The 20,107-nt window shown below is 36.7% G+C and overlaps 1 long non-coding RNA gene across 1 annotated transcript; it reads right to left on the bottom strand.

Moving 5' to 3' along the window:
- Window positions 1-3,648: 3,648 nt before the first annotated feature.
- LOC140947075 (uncharacterized) lies at window positions 3,649-9,636 on the bottom strand. The gene is made up of 4 exons (XR_012166914.1): window positions 9,499-9,636; window positions 6,197-6,303; window positions 4,924-5,030; window positions 3,649-4,085 (listed from the first exon to the last, which is right to left on the bottom strand). It is a non-coding gene; the product is annotated as an uncharacterized lncRNA (long non-coding RNA).
- Window positions 9,637-20,107: the final 10,471 nt, after the last annotated feature.

Here is a 20,107-nt window from a genome sequence, read left to right as displayed (position 1 = left end):
TCATTCATTCAGTAAGTAAATAAAGTCAAAGTCAATAAAGCATTAAGTTGTTCAGTCAATACGTCGATATACCAGTTAAGCAGTTAATAAGAAGATATATCAGTATATCATGCAGTCAGCAAGTAACGAGGTAAATTGTTCAACTAGTTCGGAAAACAAGCCCTCCTACACTATAAAAAAAGGATTTCACATAGTCGCCATTTTGGATTTTTTAAGGGAATAACCTATGATTTTGGTCAAAAATTACAAACTTCCTCTTCGTTCGTTTTAGGAAAAAATAGGCCTTGAAGTAGTAATTGACGATTATCTACTTAAAAAACAAGCCGTCCTAGACTGTAAAATATGGATATTAAACAGTGGCCATATTTGATTTTCTCAAAGGGGTCAACCCATGATTTTGGTCAAAAAATAGAAATTTTATCTTTCCATGTTTTTGGACAAATGGGCCTTGAAATATTGTTTAATTATCATTGAGGTAGAAAACAAAAACAAGCCCTCCTAGACTATAAAAAATTGGATATTACAAAGTTGCCAAACTGAGATTTTTTATATAGGTGTTAACCCAAGATTTTGGTCAAAACTTGCAAATTTCCTTTTAGTTTGTTTGTTTGTTTCTTTTTTGGCAAAATAAGTCTAGAAATAATGTCTGATGATCATCTAGTTAAAAATCAAGCCCTGAGCCAATCGAAGGTGTTAGCAATTTAACAATTACTAAGTCGTTTTTTCTTGCAACAAATCATTCAGCCTGTATAAATTTTTATCCACAGTCAGTCAGCCGGTCAGATATGCAGTCAGCCAGTCAATCAGCCAGCCAGTCAGTCATCAGCCAGTTGGCCAGTCAATCATTCAGCCAGTCAGTCTGTCTGTCAGTCCGGCAGTCAGTCAGTAAGTCAGTCAGCCAGTCAGTCAGTCAATGATTTTGGTCAAAACTTGCAAATTTCCTTTTAGTTTGTTTTAGGAAAAAAATAGGACTTGAAATAGTGTTTGACAATTATCTAGTTAGAAAACAAGCCGTCCTAGACTGTAAAATATGGATATTAAACAGTGGCCAAATTGGATTTTCTCAAAGGGGTCAACCCATGATTTTGGTCAAAAAATGGAAATTTTATCTTTACATGTTTTTGGACAAATTGGCCTTGGAATGTTGTTTGATGATCATTGAGGTAGAAAACAAGCCCTCCTAGACTATAAAAAATTGGATATTACAAAGTTGCCACACTGAGATTTTTTACATAGGGGTTAACCCAAGATTTTGGTCAAAACTTGCAAATTTCCTCTTTGTTTGTTTGTTTGTTTCTTTTTTGGCAAAATAAGTCTAGAAATAATGTCTGATGATCATCTAGTTAAAAATCAAGCCCTCAGCCAATCGAAGGTGTTAGCAATTTAACGATTAATAAATCGTTTTTTTTTTGCAACAAATCATTCAGCCTGTATAAATTTTTGTCCACAGTCTGTGAGCCAGTCAGCTATGCAGTCAGTCAGTCAGCCACTTAGTCGACCAGTCAGTCAATTAGTCAGTCAGCTAGTCGATCAGTCAGTTAATCAGCCAGTCAGTCATTCAGCTAGTCGGGTCAGTCAGTCAGACAGCAAGTCAATCAGTCAACAAGCCAGTCACTTAGTCAGTCAGTCAGCGAGTAAATCAGTCACTCAGTATCAGTCAGCCAGTCAGTCATCAACCAGTTGACCAGTCAATCATTCAGCCAGTCAGTCTGTCTGTCAGTCCGGCATTCAGTAAGTCAGTCAGTAAGCCAGTCAGCCAGTCAGTGAGTAAGTCAATGATTTTGGTCAAAAATTGCAAATTTCCTTTTAGTTTGTTTTAGGAAAAAATAGGCCTTGAGGTAGTGTTTGAAAATTTTCTAGTTAGAAAGCAAGTCGTCCTAGACCATAAAATATTGATTTTAAACAGTGGCCATATTGGATTTTCTCAAAGGGGTCAACCCATGATTTTGGTCAAAAAATGGAAATTTTATATTTGTATGTTTTTGGGCAAATGGGCCTTGCAATATTGTTTGATGTTCATTGAGGTAGAAAACAAGCCCTCCTAGACTATAAAATTTTGGATATTACAAAGTTGCCATGCTGAGATTTTTTCATAGGGGTTAACCCAAGATTTTGGTCAAAAATTGCAAATTTCCCTTTCGTTTGCTTTTTTTTTGGCAAAATAAGTCTAGAAATAACGTCTGATGATCATCTAGTTAAAAATCAAGCCCTCAGCCAATCAAAGGTGCTAGCAATTTAATGATTAATTATTGTTTCATAAAGTGCTAAGTTCAACCATTCTTTTTGCTGATTTTTTTTCAGTTGTTGAGTTGAGGTTGCCACTTTGAGTTGCATAATTGTCTTTTCATCAACAATCTAAACTTAATTCATTGCTTTCTGTTGTAAAACTTTTCCTTAAACTTTCTAGGTACAATTGTAGTGTACATAAGGTTCTTTGAACCAGAAATTGACTTGGATGAATGGTAATATGAAACTTGCAACAAATCATTCAGCCTGTTTAAATTTTTGTCCAAAGTCAGTCAACGAGTCAGCTATGCATTCAGTCGGTCAGCAAGTCAGTCAGCCAGTTAGTCAACCAGTCAGTCAATTATTGACTGACTGGTTGACTACATTATTAGTTAGGCAGGCAGTCAGCCAGCCAGTCAGCCAGACAGTCAGTCAGCCAGTCAGTCAGTCACCCAGTCGGTCAGTCAGTCAATCAGTCAGTCAGCAAGTCAGTCAATCAGCCAGACAGTAAGCCAGTCAGGCAGTATGTTAGTCCGTCAGCCAGCTAACAAGTCAATCAGTTAGTGAAGCTGGCTGTATAAGCCACAATGTAGATTGCATGTCTGATCTAAACAACAGTCAGTTTTACATCTCCTCATCTTCCATGTGAAAATCTTGAGAACTTTGAACAAAGCTCTAACCATATTGCTAACAAAATTTAAAATTTGTTATGGTTTTCAAATTTTAAATTTTACAAAATATTATAAATGAGATTTCAATATCATTGGTTCACTGACAATATGGCAGTTCTAAATTTTTGCAATGACTTTGCAAGTGCAAAAATTGGCACATGAAAATGATGTAAAACTGCCTTTTAACTATAGCAGAACTTAGCATATATCTATAACATAGCTGTGGCAAAACAGCTGATCAAAAGCAAATCAATACTTATCCAGGCGTAAAATCAAAAATCTATTAGGCGTGATTAATCATCAAGCCAAAGGTTTTAAAGTGAGTGGTTCTTTGCACAATAGGATTACGAAAATGAATTTTTACATGCATTTTCATAAAATAAGATGAAGGCTGTGATAATTTCAAAAGCCAGACAGAAAATCAATGTTAAACTGCTATATGTAACCTGCTCCAGTGGTTCATTGAAACTCTCAAATTAAGTTTCAAGTGGTATGAACACATAAAAAGTGTTTTGGACAGTAAATGTTTTCCTTCATTTTGTGTAGACAGTGACTTTGATTGCATTTTGAGCTTCAAATACAGACTGCTTTTCCTTAAAAAGTTAGGGTCAAGTGAAGTTTTCCAACTACAATGCACGAAGCCAGATGAAAATAGACATTGATTCAACTCACTTTTTTACTTCAATTCTTTGAGGTGTTCCCGATTCTGTTCAAAATCAAAACCAACGCTTCTTGACAAAAGCAACTAAAGTGATTTTGCCCTCAACTACATACAAGGCAACAGCTGTTGATAACTTTGCCTTGTATGTTTTACTTACTAATTTCTGCAGTTGAAAGATTGTACTAAGAGACCTTGTAGCACAAAAAACCCTGCACAAGAAATCTCCACATGCCTTGTATCATGTGAAAATAGTAGTGAACTACTGTGTGGGCGCAAACCAACCAACCCCTTAAAGATGCACTTTATTGTTAACTCCTTTAAAGTGCATTTAAATGCATTTTTAATTTTGTGTCCTGGATAAGATTAATAGTTATCTTTTGAACAAGCAAGCCACATTTTGTTTATCTGGTTCACTCAAGAGCTGGATTACAAAGCAATCTATACAGCACTTACGGTACTTAAGATAACCTCTAAAGCTTAAATGTTGAAGGCTTGATCCAGTCTGTTTGTGGCATAGTGCATCTGATCTGGATAAGACAAAAAATGGGCCTACATAAGCAACAGGTTAAACCAACTAAGTCAAGTTACAATCATTAAGATTACAATAACAAATTATTCTGTTTTTTCATTTCATTTATTTTCTAAGAACCATTAAAGTTAAGTGGATTGAATAATAATTATAGAGAAAATTTAAGGGCCTTCTTTCTCCAGTGACAAAACAAAAGTGCTGTCCAAAAGAGTGTTTTCACATGACATCACGAAGGCCATGTTGGTGTCCCAAACCAATCCTGTGGGAGTTAAACTCTTTCATTATGCAAACGCTTTCTTTTGTTCCAATAAATTTGCATAGATGCTGGCTACGTGAGTGAAAACACTCGATAGTTTGGCTAAGGGCTAGCATGTCTGCAAGACTGTAAGACTACTTCAGGCTAGTAAATGTAAACAACATCTTGACAAAAGGGTAAGCAATTTTTAAAATTTTCATCTCACCCTGCCCAATCAAATTTGTTATTTCAAGGGTTGAATAAAATCTCGGAATCTATTACACAATGTCTTATAAACATTTTCGCCAAATAAATAAGTTGGTCCCTCAAGCCCTTTTGTAACAGATTGTAGCTTCAGTAATAAAAATTAATAATTTATTTATAATAATAATAATAATAATAACTTTACTCATTGAGGTTACCCACATAACATTCAGAGACTGGTAAATTTGAGGAAGTAGAGTAATGTATAGTACATGTAAAACTGTCGAATTTAACTAAGAGTCATCCCTAATCAAAATGACAACCAATTTACTACATGATTAAGTTACATTCTACTTTGCCATGCTAGTAGTAGTACAAATGAAAGTCACAAACCAACCTATGAACTTGTGATCTCTATCCTGTGGTGATAATGTCCTTTAGTTTGCACAGCTGCCTCCATCATTGGAGCCACTCATCAACATGCATCTGAAGATCTGTTCCACCCTGTTCAAAACAAATTGCCACATTAATTTTAATATCAAAAGATTTCGCCTGAATAAGGGTTGTGGAACAACAGTGGGGTGAAATACCTAATTCCCGTGGAACAACTTGCTTTTAGGGGATAACCCCAGCTGTTCCTCAGATCAGGGCTGTCAATAAGGGCAGGAGGTCTAGGATTTTCCTCGGCTTCTAAAGGCCATAACTAAGGGTCTTCAATAAGAGCCGGCAGCTAGCGAAATTTGCTGGCTATTTCATGTAAACTTGCCACCTACTTTTCATTGGAAATTACTCCAGTTTTTTTAAAAAAATCGCATGATTTAAAACAGTTACTAAAACAACCAGTGGTTCATACTGTAGCTTATTATATTGGTGAGACAAAATAAATAAACGCAGGTAAATAAGAAATTATTCATTTGCTGTCACTGAATAAAAAAGCCAAAATTTAATGATGTCTGTGTTCTGTTTAAAAACTCTAATTTTTGCTCCATTTTGGCTAAGTCAGGGTTGTCGTTAAGATTTCAAGTTGCTGGGTAAATACAAGACGTAGGCGGGGAATCAAACACCTAGGGGTTTCTTTTGGTTCTAATTTTCTTTTATTTTCCATTAAAAGTAGCCGGGGGCCACACTTATAGTAGCCGGGGGAAATCCACGGCCCCCGGCTCTTAATGACAGCCCTGTAAGTAGAGCAACACATCGGGCTACCATATTTTCTTCCGATGAGCAAGCAACATGTTTTTGCTGAGATAAAGTCAAATTTACAATGTATGTTAGCTGAAAAGAAGGGGCGGGGGGTGTTGGTGGGACTGCAAGACTACAGTGTACTTCAGGCTAGTAAACTTAAACATCTTGACAAAAGGGTACACAACTTTTTAAAAATATTCATCTCACCCTGCCTAATCAAAGTTGTTATTTCAAGGGTTGAATAAAATTTTGGAATCTAATGGGCAAGAGCAGCTTGAATTACACTTGAATTTCATTGAGGTTACCCACATCACATTCAGAGACTGGTAAATTTGAGGAAATAGAGTAATGTATGGTACATGTAAAACTGTCTAATTTAACTAAGAGTCATCCCTAATCAAAATGACAACCAATTTACTACATGATTAAGTTACACTCTATATACTTAACCATGCTAGTAGTAGTACAAATGAAAGTCACAAACCAACCTATGATCTTGTGATCTCTATCCTGTGGCAATAATGTCCCTTAGTTTGCACAGATGCCTCAATCACTGGAGCCACTCATCAACATGCATCTGAAGATCTGTTCCACCCTGTTCAAAACAAATTGCCACATTACTTTTAATATCAAAAGATTTTGCCTGAATAAGGGTTGTGGAACAACAGTGAGGTGAAATACCTAATTCCTGTAGAACAACTTGCTTTTAGGGGAAAAACCCCAGCTGTTCCTTAGAACAGGCCGGTCAATAAGGGCAGGAGGCCTAGGAATTTTCCTGGCTTCTAAACGGCATAACTAAGGGTTTTCAACAAGAGCTGGCAGCCAGCTAGCCTAAATATCATCCAATTACTTTGAGTCGTTATTACTACCTCAGTAACGTCTGAATCGACCGGCTGTTAATGACGTCAAGTGACGTCACTACTCCTTGAACTTTGCTTTAATTCATGCAAAAAGTAAAACACGATTTTCAAGTGGCAAACCAAGAAATATTGTTTGGAAATGTCCGCATGATACAGAATTACTTTATTTTTTCGATTCGATTCACGTTTAACATGCAAACTATCAACTGCATGCATTACAACTCTGAACCGGTTGTACTGAATTCTATATTCAAACTCGGTCGCAATCACGCAATAAAATAAACACACACACGGAACACTTACTTCAAAAACACAATAACTGGCTTTAATTGAAAAGAAGGTATTTGGTCCTTAACAAAGAAAAAAACCAAGGAAACAAGAAAGAAAAGGTAACAGAATCATTACACTTGACACTGAAAATAGCAAGAAGGTTGAATTACAACATTGATCTAAAAAAACTTTGCGAAAACAAAATCACCAGCTGCCGAAACAACAAAGCGGCTCTAAATGAAACACCTACTGAATCTCTGCAATGATTCTTCATTCGCAGTTTAATTTAATTAGCATTTCAGTTTCGAAGACAAGGGAAATTTTGTTGTTGAAGATAAAGATTAAGCTTATCGAAATGTTTGAACCACACGAAAGAATGCAAGGGATGCGATCCACTAAATATCAAGTGACAATCCCGCTAAAATTTTTCATAATTATACATAATTATGCAAATGTTTAGACAATCAACCAATCAAAATCACTACCCAGTGTTCGGGTAGTGAGTGACGTCACTGGATGGCATTGAAATTTTTAAATTTTGTAAATTTTTTTAGCCATTTCTTAATTAGTCTTAAATTTTACATTGTAGTATATTTATTTTATATTGTATGTAGAGAGCGTCCTCGATGGGGACAACCTCTGTCGTTTCCTTTTATGTATTCTTACATAATAAAATAAATATTTGATTTGATTTGATTAATGGCCCGTCCATTCAGACGTTACTGAGGGAGTAATAACGACTCGAAGTAATCGGATGAAATTCAGGCTATTTCACGTGAACTCGCCACCTACTTTTCGTTGGAAATTACTCCATTTTTTTTTTTTTTTTACAAATAACATGATTTCAAACAGCCACTAAAATAACCAGTGGTTCATACTGTAGCTATTGGTAAGATGAAATAAAATAATAACCGGTAAATAAGAAATTACTTATTTGCTGTCACTGAATAAAAAAGGCCAAAATTTAATGATGTCTGTGTTCTGTTCAAAAACTCTAATTTTTGCTCCAGAATGCTGGAAATGTATTCTAAGAGGCCTAGAAACAGGTGCGAGTTTTTTCTGTCTCTTCCTAATCCAAAGCTTTTGCCACCTATTTAAAACCTTATTGAAAACCCTGATGAGAAACCCTGATAGCAAACGAAAGAAAAATAAAACCAAAGGGACCTGTTTAATAACTGTTCAAGTACCCAGCCTGCAAAAACAGACCTTTCTCCTCGCTCATTGCCACTGGGGGACATTTCATGAGGAGGGACGTTTGTCACTCAGTGACAGAAATTCCATACCCTTCACTAGATGACATAAAATCTGCCCAGAAGTTGGTCATAAGCGCTGAATGGATGACGGAGTGGTCACATTCTTTTATTAAAGACTTACAGTGGAACAATAGATCGCAGTTAAGTCAGTCAGTCAGCCAGTTAGTCAATTAGTCAGTCAATTAGTCAGTCAGTCAGTCAGTTAGCCAGTCAGCCAGTCGATCAGTCAGTCAATCAGCCAGTCGGCAAGTCAATCAGTCAACAAGCCAGTCAGTTAGTCAGTTAGTCAGTCAGTCAGCAAGTCAGTCACTCAGTATATCAATCAGTCAGTCAATCAGTCAGTCAGTCTGCCAGCCAGTCAGTCAGTCAGTCATCAGCCAGTTGGCCACTCAATCATTCAGCCAGTCAGTCTGTCTGTCAGTCCGGCAGTCAGTCAGTCAGCCAGTCAGTCAGTCAGTCAGTCAATGACTTTGGTCAAAAATTGCAAATTCCCTTTTTGTTTGTTTTAGGAAAAAATAGGCCACTTTGCCGCCATTTTCGAACATCTGGGCAACTGAAAAAGCCTGCGCTCAAATTACTGCAGAATCCCAGATGTTTGACTATAGAAGTTCAAAGTAAGTTTTTGAACCGCCGTCAAATCAGTGTTGTTGTCAGTGATGTTTTTGAATACTTTTATTTAAAAAAATAGTACTCATCCTTGGGTCTATTTTTTTGCACCCCATTTGACGTGACAACATATATTTTATGCAGCAATTTTTTTCCAAATAAATGCGCAAATCCTGCAAGGCCACGATCTAGAAAAAACCCTGTAGTACATTATTGTAACATTCACTCTGTATGGCTAAATTCAATAATATCTCTATTCATGTCTCACTGTATGCACTGTGTGTTCTTGCAACTCTATTTATATGCAATCGTCCATTGGCTTGGCTTTAGAAGTATTATGTCTAGCTATGAATCTATGGCAAAACAGTCAATATTTTTAGAATATATTCTTCTCTAGAAGAAGCATTAGAGTTTTGCTGGAGCTCGTTTGCAAATGAACACAACACTTAACCAAAATCGACCAGGAGAAATATAAATTGAACAAATTTGCATTTGGAACTCAAGCACTACAGGATTTATTGTGTAAACATTGATTTGCATCATCAGTATAGAATTTCTGTTGCTGATTCTTGCAAAACGTTCCAAGCGGTGAGGAGCAAGGATAATAGGTTGTTTTTTGCAGGCTGATTCCCTGCCAACTATAGTTTCATATACCCATCAACTTGACATTTTTAGCCAGAATTCTACCCCATGTAAATGACTTCCTAGCTTGTGTCAGCAAACATCTCCAGAACTAAATCTTTTTCTAAAATTCTGCAAGTAATCAATGAGAGTACTACCAATAAAGGTTCCCAAACCAACCTGTTATAAGAACTTGTGATCTCTTTCCTGTGGCCATGATCTCCTTTATGTCAGCTACTCCTCTAATGTTGGAGCCACTTATGAACACCTGAAGATCTGCTACAATCCTGTTCAAGACAAATCTTTGTTCTTCTCTTCTGCCTGAAAAAGAAAAAAAAGGAATTGAAGATTGAGCAAAGTTTCATGTAATTATGTACATGATAATTTTAGAATTCCAAGGTATTATTAAATACGGTTAAACCTCTCCACAATGGCCACCTTTTGGGGACAGAAAAAAGTATCCATGATGATTGATGATTGGATCTTTTATCAAATTCTCTCAACTGATTCTTTTATTGGCGTAGCGAGGTGAGATAATTTGTCAGTGATACTACATGAACTCATGTACATGTTTGCAATAGTTTGATGTAACTAGCAGTAGCCATTGGCTAGGAAGTGTGGGCGAAACCATTTTTATAATTATATAGGTGAATTTGATTGAAATATTATTGTATCAATCAATCGGTAGATATCAATGACACACTACGTTTGGCTTATCAATTTATCTTAATTTTACCGATTTCATCGATTAATATCCGAAGATACATCTATTCATCCAAATGATAACTGGTTTCATGCTAATGGTGAATTTGTTGACAATTGAATTGCAATTGAGAGTCGAAGTATCAAACAATTATCACTTTTTAAAACCAGGCACCAGTTGTTTGAAAGGTGGATAACACTATCCACCGAATAAATTTCTATCCAATGGATTATTGGTTTCCCTAATACTTATCCTCTGGATAGCGATTTATCCGGTGGATAGCGCTATCCAGCGTTTGAACAACCAGGACCAGGTTTAAAATCGTCTTCTGATGGCCAATATTGGTCAGGTTTGTGGGAGACCACTATTTGACGATTTAGATCTGCCGCCCTTTCAAAATAACATCAGTGTAGCAGTTCCAGGTGTAGATACATCTCAGAGAAGCCAATGTATAAAAATTGAAATCAATACACGAGGAGCTGCAAGCAGTAAAATTTCTGTCCTGTTATCTAATCAGTTAAATCATCAAAGTTGACAGGTCTTCCTGATAATCAAAGCGACTGCTCAGTTAACCATTTACACCTTCAGTGCAAAGACTGTCACAAAAACATTTTAAAACACCTTCAGCATAATTGCTTACCATAACAGTGGTAGGTCACGCACATCTGGTCGGTTTTAAAGAACTTGATTGTGACCGCTGTTTTCATTCAGTGGCTGTGCGCGTTGATATGCTAACGTTTAAACCAGACTGGAACATAAAATTTTTGTTATAAAAGCAAAGCAGCCACTGAGTAGAAACTAAGCTGTCCCAAAGTATTCCGTTTCATTAGTGTACATTCATTTTGATGGGACCTGTATGATGAATTTACCACATGTATGTAAATAAGATCAAGATTTAAAACATATCATTTATTCTTTTGTGGAGTAAATTCATTTTTAAAAAGTCTAACCGGTAAACCACTTTCTTCCCGTAGTTGTGAAAAATTTTCTTCTTGTGTATTAGATTTCAGTATCTTCATTTCGCCCCAGAATAAATTAGTTTGCGCGCAAATGGCTTCTAAAAAAATCACAAGGTTTGTCCCTCTTCGGGTCCACCTTCTGGAGATACGCCGGCTTGGTAGCTGGAATACATTACCGAGGCCAAGATCTGCTATTTTTTTCCTCCCCATCATTTCTTCCCATGACATTTGTTTATATTTGCAGTGAGAATGCACTGCATATCAGTGGATTTTACTTCATGCGGCTTGCAACTTATGAAAGAAGAGTGCCGGATTCGCTTTGTTTGCCTTTAATTCATTGTCGAATGCAAAGTAAAAGAACGGACTATTGTAAAGTAAGAACTGAAGTTTTAAATCTGTTTCCCGATGAAAATAGTGCACAGGTTTCGTGAAACGCGTGAGTATTACCTCTGTTTAATATACCTAATGTGATGACTCGTCACTTTTTCGATGGGCGACAGGGAGACAAACAACAATTTCTTTCGCAAATTTAAGTATAATTTACTTATCAAGACCATTTGAGGACGATTTTCCAGTTCGTCATGTGCTTCATTACTTGGCGGCTTATTATGGCTACGAGTGAGGAGTTAGATGACAATGTTTGTGTGCTAAAATTACACTTATAATTACTGACAGAAATTACTTTGTACTGAAACACAGGAAAGCCATACTTGTTTAACCCCAGCAAAAAACTCTCCTATTGTGGAGAAATGTTTCCTAATGGTTGCACTAAAATCTACTACTCTGCATTTGTTCTCTGCAACATCGTGGGAATAACCTAATGTTTACAGTAAAATCTAATAATCACTGCATTTCGGCTCTCTGAAACCTCATGGGTAGAACATACCTGATGGTTACACTAAAATCTAATAATCACTGCGTTTTGGCTCTCTGTAACCTTGTGGGTAGAACACACCTGATGGTTACACTAAACTCTGATAATCACTGCATTTCGGCTCTCTGTAACCTCATGGGTAGAACATACCTGATGGTTACACTAAAATCTAATAATCACTGAATTTCGACTCTCTGTAACCTCATGGGTAGAACATACCTGATGGTTACATTAAAATCTAATAATCACTGCATTTCGACTCTCTGTAACCTCATGGGTAGAACATACCTGATGGTTACACTAAACCCTGATAATCACTGCATTTCAGCTCTCTGTAACCTCATGGGTAGAATATACCTGATGGTTATGCTAAAATCTAATAATCACTGCATTTTCTCTTTGTAACCTCATGGGTAAAAAATTGAATGCCTCTCTCCCGGAAATTTTGTCCTCTCCTTTGATAAAGCAGTAAAAGTCAGTTATCTTTATAAAATGCGCCATGAAGATGTCAAAGAACAAAATAAGCTGAAGTTTTCTATCTAGCCCGAAGAAAACCTATTCCTGAAAAGCAGCACTGATTCCTTTCTCTTAAAAAAGAAAATGCATATCCCCGTGAACCAGATTTTTACCAGCAGCAATTTGTTGATGTTTTGCTACACTGAGTGAGAACATGACAATCACTTCAGATGCTTTCATTGACATGAGTTCCTATTTCGATATGTCTAATTTAAGCTTCGCCGCGTGATAGCTCTTCATTAGCGAAAAGCTGTGAGTGATATTTGGATTGACATGTTGTTTAGGATCCCGAGGTTTTTAAACGCCTTCTCTCTGGCTTATCTGGTGAAGGTATTCTTGGAATTTGCCCTTCAATTCCAAATTCTTTGATGTGCCACCAGATGCCGTGCAAAAATATCACCGCTTGCAGCTCCTTGTGAATCATTAGCGTATGCAATCAAGTAATTTTTATCGATTGTTAATGGAAAACAGTGAAAATCTATCTAAGGAAATCTTTTAGCCTGAATTTCAGACATCCCTTCGACTGAAGGGGATGTCTAAAAGAGAACAACTGAGAACTGAACATTATTACCAAAACGCTTTTGTTATTATGTACAAAATAAAGGGTTTTAAAGAGAAACTTGTGTGTGTTGTAGTTTCCACATTTCTCATTTTTATGTTTGTTGATTAGTTGTTACTAGTGGGTGTGTTTTCTTGGCTGCACTATCATTCTAACTTATGCCAAAAAAACAGAATTGATGGACTTCCATTATAAATCGTTAAAATCATAAAAAATCAATAATAGTGATTTGACACAACAATTTAAGTTATCGATTTTCACCAATTTTTATCGATTGACTGCTGCTGGGGTTAATAATAGCCTACAAGTTCTCCAGGCCACTCTGGTGGCAGGGCAGGAAAAGAATAGAGAGCTTGCAACTACATCTCTGGAATTTGAATATCTGCATCAAAAAAATTGATCCAAAATGTTGATTGGCGGGGATGACATTAGTTATGTTGTCAATAGGCCTGGCGCACGCTACTGGTGTACACGGCTATGAATCTCACATTGTTTGGCTCTTATGAACTTATTAAAACTCAGATTGCATCGATATTTGGCAAGAAGTTAAGTTTAAAAACAGCTTTCCATTGAATATTTTTTTTCTGGCTGTAAGACCAAAATAAAATGAAAATATGAAAAATATGGCTCAAAATGGGACCATTTTTAAACAGCTCGCATAACACTTACAGTCTAACCACGCATATTGTGGGATTTCTCTGTTTCTGTTAATGGTACTTTGGAAAAATTTCTCCACAGTGGTCAGTGGCTTATGAGTACCAACTGTATTAAAAATTACTGAACATAATGGCAAAACAACAAAGTTTAGGGCGTTTTCAGAAAGATGTTCTGTCTACATCCGATCTCTGTGCAGCGCGAACGTCAATTTAAAAGGAAGCTTTTGATTGACTTTCTTTTGTTGTTAAGAGGAGAAATAATAATTTTTGGAATGCTCATAAGTTAAACCTTTCTTATGGACTAACTGTGAAGACTTCAGGAAACCCATTTTTACGCTAAGGTCAAGTATCTAAGGTTAGAAAGCATTTTTTAACGTGAAAATTCGTAAACCATGCGTTCGACCGAAAATTGGATTCTAGAGTGTGCTTTGGCACAAAGATTTTGTGCGTAAAATGTGCCTAAGATGTGCATAAAGTGAGCATTTAAGTTTTGAAAAACGTGCCTAAGCCGTGCCTAAGTTGTGCCCAAACTGTGCCTAATCTGTGCACAAGATGTGCTAAAATATTGAGTCACTCAGAAAATCGTGTCTAGCCTATCGAGCTCCAATGAGAAAGAAAAGTGCGCACTCCGATTATGTCAGTTTTAAGGTTTACGAAGTCCATAAACACGGTCTGACGACCTTTTTATCCCCTAATAAGAAATAACATGAGTCAGAATACGGTTAGAGACGGCAGGGAAAGCCCCGACAAACAAGAAACTGGAATCTTAAACAGGTTAGCGTATTTAAAATAAGTGCTCAGCTCAATTACACGTTGATATACTAGTAATTTCATCGATTCAAGAATTTCTTATCCCCCTCTTAACAGAGCATTTAGTTGGAACGAAATATTTGTTTTTTCAGGAGGGCAGATTTGCATTCAAAAAAAGAATTTACTTGTGATATGACTTACAAAATGAAAACTAAAAAATTGATTGCACGCCGATGAGTCTTGAAGCAAAATTGGCACATCTCATCGATTATTATACAATCAAAGCTTAATTTGCTAAGGGCCTGTTTACATGGAGTGGGGGACCCCCGTCTAGTGGGGTTGGTTTCTTTTGTTTTCACGCTCTGTGGGACACAAAACAAAAGAAACCTACCCCACTAGACCAGGGTCCCCCACTCCATGTAAACAGGGTATAACAGAGCCAGAAAACAACAACAAACAAGCAGCTTGAATTATTTTACTACTAAGTGTAAATTCTACCTTTTTAGTCAGAGAAACATTTTTAAAAAGCAGCTGCATTTTGTATTAAAAAACAACACGCGTTGGCATGAAGGTTTCAAATTACCACTTTCATGTTGTTATGCAAATTCAGGCCAATTTTACCACGATCGCAAAAAGTATTTTCTACAACTTTTATTGGCTATTTTTGTGCCTTACTTCTTTAGCTTTACTTTTGTTATTATGGCTTCGACTTTCTTTCACGATTTCTTTTAGAAACGAAAGAAAGCTCAGTCTATAAAATTGCATGGTAATCGAAAAAGGTTCAGACCGCTTATATCGTGTGTGAATTTACACTTCATCTTCGGAGTGAACACCGACTGTGGAAGAATATTCCCGACTTTCGGCGCGCCTCAAAACTTACACTTCCTATACTTCTAACTGTATCGTGTTTGATCTGAATTATTTTTGTAATTCGTACTAAGTTTGTTCTTTTTTGCAAGTCGGGTTACAAAGATTTTCAAAAAAGTGCCCAGCATTGAATATTTGTGCCTAAACCGTGCCTAAACCGTGCCTAAACTGTGCCCAAACTGTGCCTAAAATGTGCCTTAGCAATATTTAAAACGTGCCTTAACTGTGCCTAAAGTGTGCCTAATCTGTGCCTTTGCATGTTTTTTTTCCCGTGCTTTGGCACAAAAACCGTGCCTTTTCTTGAGTGCGAATCATGCATAGGGCACGGTGTTACGCTCGTGTACACCAGTAGCATGCGCCAAACCAATACCCTTGGTTCATGCTTTCACATGTTTTTCATTGTTTGTTTACATTTGCGCTCATTTCAGCTTTGCACTGATTAAAGGAAATCTTACAGCTCAGTTGCGTTGGAGAGCTTGCTTGCAACCTAAGAAATCATAAAATGCGAAAATTGAACTTGATTGCATCACACTTATAATTTATTTGTGACATGGTCCTCTACACTAACTGGATCAGCTGACAACAAAATGAATCAATAGACACGTATCCTCAAACAACGAAATTACGACACAAGAAGAAAACAATGGACAATGAAAAACCAAAGAGAATTAGAACTGCCCACATAGCTTTTGTGCAGAGAATAATGGAAGGTGCAACAGGGATCTTAGTCAAGCCGATCACATGGAAGATTCATCAAGGGAAAAACTTACAGGATTGAAATTTACCGTGAACAAAAGCCTGGAAACTATCCAAAAACTGCATGAAACAATTCTGGAAAACACTGGGCCGAATCTGCAATAATGCAATTTAGCCATTACAGTAGTTTATGAGTACAGTAATGTAGAAAGAGGCTAGGATATCACGTTCTTGATCTCTTTGACACACAAAACTTTTTCATCAGCCCTCCTCCCCCCCCCCCCCCCCCCCCAATTCCTGCCTCTTCCTTATTCTATGGTTTGTATTTTTCAGGCGGTTGATTGTCCTCACCTTCGCCAGCAATACATGTTTAATGAAAGTTTGAGTTTGTGTTTGTATTGGATTTTCAGAGTTTAATAAACAGGCTATGTGCAAAATTTTACATAGCCATTTTTCTCCATCATGTTGTTTGCATTGCCTTTTCAAACTGAGCACAACACTTACTTCATTCTGATTAAGCTTTGCCATTTTGTGGGTAGATTGAAGCATAAATATAAGATTACTGGGTTAGGGTTAGATAGATAATAAGATAATTAGGACACCCGCAATAATAATAATTCTAAAAGTCACAGTTGTTGATTTCTAACCACATGGAAGCTTTGAAATTGCTACATGTATAGTCAGTTCAGCGCATGAAACGAAGAAACTACATGTATATGTCTATGATTTGTATGACAATATTGAGATTAACATTTAAAGTTTGAAGGCACTTGGCATTGAATCAGTCTTTTGGAAATTTATTACTTTCAGTTGTAATGGAGAAAACATATTCCTTCTGAGTTGAGATTAATCATCAGTCCCACATTTGGCAGTAAAGCAAATTGGATTTTGGATGTGAAATACAGGGGGTTCATTAAGGGCCGGGCACCGGGCAAATTGACCGGCTGTGAACACGACTTTGCCCGGCTGCTTTACATCTCAAAGAACTTCTTTTTAATAAAGGAACGTTCAAAAACACTTTTAAGTTACAATCGTGCCCTTTTCTTGATGAGTCTTATCGTGTGTAAAACATACTTTGCCGTGCAATTTCCACTTTATTACACGCAGCATGAAATCCCCTTGTGCGTTATAATTATGTGTTAAAAACAAGAATCGCCCGATAACACATTGCGAAAAGAAGTGTGCTTCATAAACGACCACCTGAAATGTACCAGTGTTGCGAGCACGTGAGCATGGTGGCCCAGAAAAGAACGTGTTCGATAGCGGGTTATTTTTCGGCTTCAACCAAAGGGCCTCCAGTAGAGAAAAAGCCAAGAGGTGAGTAGACTTCTTTGTGATTTAACCTTTTACTTGCCTGTATATATTGAATGGCTTAATCATCATGTTCAACGAAGCGAAGCGTGATTTTTTTATTCGTCTTATGGTTTACGCCAATGAATTAATTTTCGGTGCGTTCACGTTAAAACAGTGCTCCTCCCGTCAAGTCATTGAAATTTTAAAGATAAGTTGTTAAACTAATACTTTTGTGATTCACCTTCTAGCGAAAACTCATCGTCTCTCCAAATGTTTGTCTGCCACACTTCATCTAATCACTTAATCATGATTAAATTGTCTAGAAAAGTTATCTTTTTTGGTTGTTGAAAGTCATTGTCTGCAGCTTCAAAATGCAGGAAAACACATCCCTGCGACTACAGAATTTCAAAATTTTCTGGGGGAGCATGCCCGGGTGTCAAACTCAGTTGCCCTCCTGTTCAAAACCTTAATGAACCCCCTGGAAATACACAAAAATCTGAGTTGGAGGCAAGAAAGAAGGTGCAATGCAGTGAAAACAAGTACAGGTGTAGTCCAACCAATTCTACTCGCCAACAAACAGAAGGAAACAACCAGAATTTTACAACCTGGAGACCTGATGCTACTTCAGCGGAAGCCAAGAAACAAAACACTTTAGCATAGCATACTTTTGGAATACTGCGCATGTTCTGGTACAGTGTGCAGATGTGAATTTTTGAGCTCTGCAGTAGAAGTGCGCATTTTGTGTAATATAGACACTGCCCACCTAGACTATGGCCTTTCCTATTTGTGGGCAGTGAGAAAATATAATATGTCTGAATAAACTAATAAATGAAATAAATGAAATGAAATAAATGAATGTTGTTAAATAGATTACAATTTTAAGTTATTTAACGTAAATTTTGCAGTGTAAGTATGGTTAGAGATTAAAATAATAATATTTAATGAAAGCTTTCAAAATTCTATGGGACTTCAAAATATAAACTTCTTAAACTTGAATAGACTAAATTTTGGACAGCGCTCAACTCTGAGAGGAGCAGTGACTATAATGATCAATTAGTAGTAAGATTTCAATTCATCGTTTTATTGCGACAACGCTGTTTCATGTGGTCAAAGAATGGCTACACTCATCCGGCAATATTCACGAATGACCATTAAATTACAAGAACTGGCAATAAAAGCTAACTTGGGGTTGCTATGGTATTTACAAACAGCTGCCATAGTAAAAGCGAAGTTATGGTTGCTATGAGATATAAAAACAGTAAAAAATAGATGCTACGTGACGTTTAGTACTGGCGATGAAAGGCGTAGTTAAGGTGATAAAATAAATTGTGTTGCAAAAAGATTGTGTTACTTGACAACAAAGTTCTTGAGTAGGTATCTGGTTCTGTGTGGGCATGAGCTTGCTAGTTCATTACACTTGTTTACACTGCACAAATTCTTCTTACAGATGATTACATATTTTTCAAATAGGCATAAATTACATTTGTTGCTAATACTGCTATAAGGTTTGCACTGCTTAAGGACTCTCCACCGGTAATCATGCAAGGACACACGTAAAAAGTTGCCTGAGAAAGCAAACACCTTTCTCTGCTTTTTCTACAAAGTAATAACCACTTCCATTCTTCAGCATTTCCAAAGTTTTAGATTAAAAGTGTCTACATGTATTTTTTGTTTGTTAAACAAAACGATCTATAGTTTCAAATGGGGGATTGTGTTAATCGTTTGGATCGTTTCGTAGTACAATGCCACAGTCCTAAAAAGACAAACCGTAGAAAGGATTGAATTCCTTGCATAATGGATATCATGATTCCAATGAAAACAAGGCAACTATTTATTACTTTATAGTAGTTGAAAAAGTCTTGAGTGAAAATATTCCTTACTTTACTTTATATGAGAGCTTAAAGTTGCCAAAGTTGCATTCGTGGGGTGCTTACCATTTGACAGAAAATTTCGAAAGTTCCGGATGGAAGGTAAATGGTAAGGTCACTTTTCGGAAATTCCAACCGAAAATTGAGGAGTACGTTTTGAGGTAGTCCTTTCATTCCGGTTGGTACGAACCAAACGGAATGTTGCTTACCATTAACCAATTTCTCGGTTCCAGACTCACGCTACACAAATTCGCCCCTATTTTGGATTCAAACCGTAACGGATGTGGCATTTCTACGGTAAACTGGTAAATCGCTTACCATTATGCTTTCGACACCTCAACCGGATTTTTCTGTCAAATGGTAAGCACCCGTGGTCTCACATTACACAGCTCATTTGGGAAACAAACTACGTTCATTCCCCTTTTCTAACTGAAGCGCTGCTTATTCTTAGTAAAACTGTACATATTTCCTCACTTAACTGGTTACCTTTGCACAAGATAATTTTATATATACACTGTACTGTTTCAAAATTCACTGATCCTTATTTCACAAAATGAGCCGCAGTGCAGTACACATTTTAAAAAACCATGACCTGAATGAAGGTATTTTTAGCTTATCTTTTTTGCTTACACTTTTTATTACCTAGCTTTTTCTGCAGTCATTGTAAACAAGCAAGAACAAAATAGTTTTAGGGTTTCGAATGTACAAAACTATGCACCTAATTATACTTGGTTTTCACTTGATGTCACCAAAATTCAAACTAAGAAACTATCGCTTCTTCTGAGTTTCTACTTTCATGTGAATACGGGACACAAACATGGCGTCTCCATACAAAGCTTTATAAATTTGGGTAAAACGTTCTTCTGAATATCTCGCATATGAAATATTGCACAGACCTGATTCTTGGCAAGGCTTTTTGTACATTTATCTTCTTTCATTTCTGAGATTCTAGACTTTCTGTATTAAAAGGTTTCCATTTTTACTCCTGCTTTCTCACATAAGTGGAAACCGAGAATAGATTATCAATGAATCGCTGACAAATACAGAA

The sequence above is a fragment of the Porites lutea genome, chromosome 8, assembly GCF_958299795.1.
Source record: "Porites lutea chromosome 8, jaPorLute2.1, whole genome shotgun sequence".
Taxonomy (NCBI): domain Eukaryota; kingdom Metazoa; phylum Cnidaria; class Anthozoa; order Scleractinia; family Poritidae; genus Porites; species Porites lutea.
Note: the sequence above shows the minus strand (reverse complement) of the source record. Positions and strands in the feature narration are given on the sequence as shown.